The following is a 6,000-nucleotide window of genomic DNA, read 5'->3' as shown; positions in this document are numbered from 1 at the left end:
CCACAGAAGCCCACCCTTGCTGTCAGCCCTGAGAGTCCCCAGGGTGGGGTGACCACACACAGTGTTTCCTGATTTCCACAAATGGGTCTGAGAGATCCTAGAAACATGGTATCAGGAAAAAGGCCTCTGGTCCACAAAGGGGAGGACCCAGGTCCTGCTGGAGTCCACCGCTGAGGCAAAGGGGACCTCGCCACGCTCCCCTCACCCCACCCCACCCACCCCCCACCTGGCATTTGGTCGAGCCTTTGGTTTTTTTTGAACGTTACGGACCCTGGTTCTTTAAATATATACACACACACACACACACACACACACACACACACACACACATACATATACACACATACATACATATATATAACTGGAGGCCCAGTGCACAAAATTCATGCACGGGCAAGGTCTCTAGTGGCTGCAGGCTGCCTGCTGGGGCCTTCCTTCATTCCATACCACCCCCTGGTGGTCAGCACACGACATAGTGAGTGATTGAACTCATGGTTGGATGAACTCCCGAGGGGACACTTTGCATAATATATATATACTAGAGGCCCAGTGCACAAAAATTTGTGCACTCAGGGGGTGGGGGGGGTCCCTTAGCCCGGCCTGTGCCCTCTCACAGTCTGGGACCCCTTGGGAGATAACGACCTGCTGGCTTAGGCCTGCTCCCGGGTGGCAGAGGGCAGGCCCAATCCCTAGGTGCAGCCCCTGGTCGGGCTCAGAGCAGGGCCGATTGGGGAGTTGGGGCGCCACCCCCTGTCATGCACAGAGCAGGGTGGATCGGGAGGTTGTGCTGCCACCCTCAGTCATGCTCAGGGTAGGGCCGATTGGGGGGTTGGGGCACCGCCCCCTGTCACACTCAAGGCAGAGTCTATGGGGAGGTTGTGGCACCAACCCCTGTCACACACAGAGCAGGGCTGATCAGGGGGTTGGGGAGCTCCCCCCCCCCCCCCCCCGTCACGCATAGAGCAGGGCCCATCGGGGGTTGGGGAGCTCCCCCCTGTCACGCACAGAGCAGGGCCCATCAGGGGGTTGGGGAGCTCCCCCCTATCACTCACAGAGTAGGGCCGATAGGGGAGTTGGCACACCACCCCCTGTCACACTCAGGGCAGGGCAGATCAGGGGGTTGGGGCGCCGCCCTCTATCATCCACAGAGCAGGGCCGATCAGGTGGTTGGGGCACCGCCACTGCCACACTCAGGGCAGGGCTGATGGGGAGGTTATGGCTCTACCCCAAAACACACAGAGCAGGGCCCGTGGGGGGGGGGGGATTGGGACGCCACCCTCTATCACCCACAGAGCAGGGCCGATCAGGGGGTTGGGGAGCCTTCACCTGTCACGAACAGAGCAAGGCCGATAGAGAGGTTGTGGCCCTGCCCCCTGTCACACACAGAGCCACAGGGTGATCAGGGGGTTTGGGCGCTGCCCCCTGTCACGCTGATCCTGGGTTCGGGAGGCCTTGCGGCTCCGCTGATCCCAGTGCTGGGAGGCATATTACCCTTTTACTATATAGGATAGAGGCCTGGTGCACGGGTGGGGGCTGGCTGGTTTGCCCTGAAGGGTGTCCTGGATCAGGGTGGGGGTCCCCACTGGGGTGCCTGGCCAGACTGGATGAGGGGATGATGGCTGTTTGCAGCTGGTCACACACCCTTCAGGATGGGGGTCCCCACTGGGGTGCCTGGCCAGTCTGGATGAGGGGCTGAGGGCTGTTTTCAGGCTGGGACTGAAGGTCCCAACTGCTCCTTTTTTTCTTTTTTTCTTTTTATTCTGAGCCAGCTTTAGCTCTGAGGCTCCAGCTCTTAGGCCTCCGCTCCTGAAAGCAGGTATCTGGTTTGTTTCGGTTCTCGAAACTCTGTATCAACTCCAGCTCTGAGATCCCAGCTGGCTGAGGTTTTGTTTAGCGTCTATATTTGTTACAATGTTTGAAACTGCAGACTCAGAGGCCTACAGCGGCAGGCGGGGAACATTGGAGTCCTCCGTCACTGAAGCAAGCAAGCCTCATGTTAGTTTCAAGCTGCCTGACTGCCGGCCGCCATCTTGGCTGACAGTTAATTTGCATATTGTCCTGATTAGCCAATGGGAAGGGTAGCAGTCATATGCCAATTACCATGTTTCTCTTTTATTAGTGTAGAATATATATATATATATATATATATATATATATATATATATATATATTAAAGTAATAGTAACATTTAAAAGATTCTTTTTCTTCACTTATCTGTCTATTGTGGTATGTCCTATTTTACCAACTGTGGAGCCGACCAGAAAGTCCAGTGTTCATGAGATACAAAGGCACTTTGCAGATTCCTGCAGCCGTAATAAGAACCCTCTGTGTCAGGGAATTGTTCTATCCTTTAAAGATCATGAGATACCAGAGACCAAACTACAAAATCTCAGTTTGTCTTTCTTTCAACTTTTAGTTAGAGTAATATAGATATGCATAGTGGATTATATTTAGAGAATTTATTAGAATTCCTAAAGGATGTTGTACTTATTGGGTTCCAAATAACTACAGGTACTCATGCTCCTCTACATGTCATTTATTTATGAAAAACTACTTATGAAAAGTTGTTCCTGAGGTCATAGTGATTACATTTCTCTTTCCACCATTGCTGTTTGGGATATTCTTTCCTTTCTCTGTCTACTACTCCTAAGTAGCACTTACCTTCATACCAACACTAAAAGAGCTGGTCAGGAAGGATATTACTTTGGGAAGAACAGGAATGGTGTGCAAGAGAGAGAGAGTAGGGGAGAATAAAACACGCTTAAAAGTAATCTTCTCAAGGGGTCTTTTCCCCACTATTAAGGTCTCAGGGTAACAGTTTCAATGCCCTATCCTATTTTTCTCAGTTTACTTATATGCCCCAATATTATTCTACATCCTACATTCCTTCATATTGAGCTCATTTGATGCCTTAGAGATAACAGAGTCACTGCTTTACTTCTTAGATGTAACTAAATCTTAATTCTTTGTATTCTCAGAAACTCATGATAGCAAATTTTTATGGTTTGGTATTTTCTATAGGATGTAAGTTGGAGGTCACTAGTATAGTTCACCTTACTTGCTAACTGATAAATTTTAGTGACTTCTTGAGATGCTAAGTTTAGAAAAGTCTGAGACCAATGTATAGTCTCAGCAAGAAAGAGCAGCCTCAGCAATTAGCAGTGCCTTTCCAAGTTGCAGGAGGAAAAAATGGCATTCATGCCAGGAGTTTGTCTCCTGAATTGTGCCCTTCCAGATAAATAAATAAATAAATAAATAAATAAATAAATAAATAAAGACTACAAAATAAAATTTAAAAGCAATTCTTTTTGTCTTTAGGAATGGTGGAGTGTGGATATGCCTTTTCAGAGGTAAGAAAGGATCAATTTGCAGGCATACTTTTGGGATCCAGTTATTTTAAAAATCAAGGAAGTACAAAACAATATTATACATATGGTGATATATTTTAAGTGTTTAACAACTAAAGATATATGAATGCCATCTTTCAGTTCTTTTAGTGTATCCCCATGGCTTATATGCATAAACATATTTGGTGAGAAAAGTATAAGTCAAGCCCTGCTAGGGTTGCTCAGTGGTTAAGCATCAACCTCTTAACCAGGAGGTCACAGTTTGATTCTGATCAGGGTTGCAGGCTTGATCCCCACTAGGGGGCATGCAGAAGGCAGCCAATGATTCTCTCTCATCATTGATGTTTCTATCTCTCTCTCCCTCCCCCTTCCTCTCTGAAATATATATATATATATATATTAAGTAGAAGTCATAATTAGAGGTCTTTTATTCATGAAGGATTGGTCAAATGGCCCTTGAATTCAACTCTGAAAATGAGCCATGTAATCAGACTGACTTCTTTTGTACAGTGAAAGAGAATGGGAAACACTTGTCAGAAGGAAGAATGAACGAATGAAAGAGGGAACATCAGGCCAATTCCCAAAGCAAGTGAAATAAGAGAAAGGTGGTGACGGGTAAACTATTTCAGTATGGAGGATAATGGTATCAGGGGTCCCTTAGACCTGTAATTATTTAGGATATTTCTTCTGGAGTTTCCATACCTGATGTTTTCCTCAAATTCTTTTTCATCAAAGAGTTGGTAACCCCAGCTGTTAACTCTTAAGTTACTTGGTGGATTTTTGACCCCAAGTGCTGTCAGTCAGTATCAGCATTTGGTATCTGGAAATATGTTACTCCTGGTGCTTGGTAGAGATAAAGGCTGTGGACAGAAGTTTCTGATCCATTGCCAAAGGGGTGAAAATGTGCCTAGAAACTCAAATTGGATATCATATTTCATTTCCTCACATAAGCATTGATTTTTCTGGTAACCCTTTTATACTTTGAATACAGTTCTAAACCACCGACTCATGATATGAATTACTATAGTCTTTCCTGTGATGAATGAATAATACTCATTGTGTATAATAGTATGTCTAAAGCTAAATATGTTACAAATTCCAAATAATTGACTTCCAAAGAACATTTGCATTTCATCAATTTGTAATGGTAAGCTCATTCCCTGATTTCTTCTTTCAATTAATAATGAAATTGAATAAAGAAGGTGTCAGATCCACATTTCTCCATACACTCACTTTACCAGTTCAGAGAAGAAAGAGATGAATTTAATGCCAAATCACTGACTTGGTTACTTGTTTTTTTTATCAGATTGTAATAATTTCTCACACTGCTGCGTTACTCTATCACGTCCATGTTGCTTAAGAGGAGACAGAGCCAGAGTAAAAAGTTGTTTACTAGATTGTGAAAGCTACAGGTTTGGTACAAGTTAAGTACCACAAATGATAAACATTTATACTGACTTTTCTTATTTTATGTTCTTAAATATTTTTTTATGAAAAGCTGACAAAAAGGAGCTATTTTTGAGATTTTTTTTCTATGAATACAACTAGATAAACATTTCATCTCATTTTATTATGATTTTCCTTATGATTTGGGGGAATTGAAGAAACGAAGTGCGATGTACAAGATAAATTCACTTATGTAAAATTTTAAAATCACAGAACAACACTATATTGTCAATGGCATAGGCATATATAAGAGTATAAATATGTGCACAGAAAGGGCACATGCTGATATCAGGCTATGGTTACTTGAGGGGGGGGGGCAAAAAAATGAGAATCAGTTATTTAATTTAAGTTTAAAAAATTCTCATGTTTGGTGCTAATTGTGAGTTGAGTAATCTAACTTTGATACTGTCTTACTATTTGACTCCACTTCATCTTCTTCAATAAGATTACTTGGTAATCTAATATAAACTCATAAATTTTAAATATGAACTTTAAAAATAATTGCTTAGTGTTTTTAAATTTAGGAATAAATTATATTGCTATGAAATATACATGTTAAGGCTCTTCTTCAAGTTACATTATATCAAGTGAGATAGAATTGAGTGTGATGAAAGTGGATTATACTAATTATATCACTGAATCATTGTAGAATAGCTCTATTTCAGTTAGGTTCCTTAAGGAATGATGGAAAAAAATCTGGAGAATGAATGAAATGGATAGAGGAAAAGTTTTCACTTTTTTTCCTTGAGAATAGACTTTAGGTAGCTTACAAAATTCCCTTACAGCTTGAAAACAACAACACCATATTACAAATTGGTACCTGAGTTTCTGAAAACAAGAATCAGAATAGAAAAGAAAATTAATGTAAATGCTGGTTTTTCCATTAATATAAATAATTACCTTTAACAGAGGGCCTCCAACTTTCAATTAGCCAAACACCCTCTAGGATTAAAAAAAAAGTTTCAGAATTAAAATAAGTCATACTCTAAATTAAGATCTAACAAAATGGTGTTTTCTTTTTTTTTTAATTTTCGTCTAGCATAACAAAGAATATTCAAATGTAGACTTGGAACTTACCAATGTTTGTATAACTTCAAATGAGAGTGATTATTAGAATTCCACTGATTTACAACATTGCTATAAAAATTGATCAACAACAACACCAATTAAATAAGAATATTAATTGCATATGCAACTGTGTGTGATA

The sequence above is a fragment of the Myotis myotis genome, unplaced genomic scaffold (genome assembly GCF_014108235.1).
Source record: "Myotis myotis isolate mMyoMyo1 unplaced genomic scaffold, mMyoMyo1.p scaffold_m19_p_3, whole genome shotgun sequence".
Lineage (NCBI taxonomy): Eukaryota > Metazoa > Chordata > Mammalia > Chiroptera > Vespertilionidae > Myotis > Myotis myotis.
Note: the sequence above shows the minus strand (reverse complement) of the source record.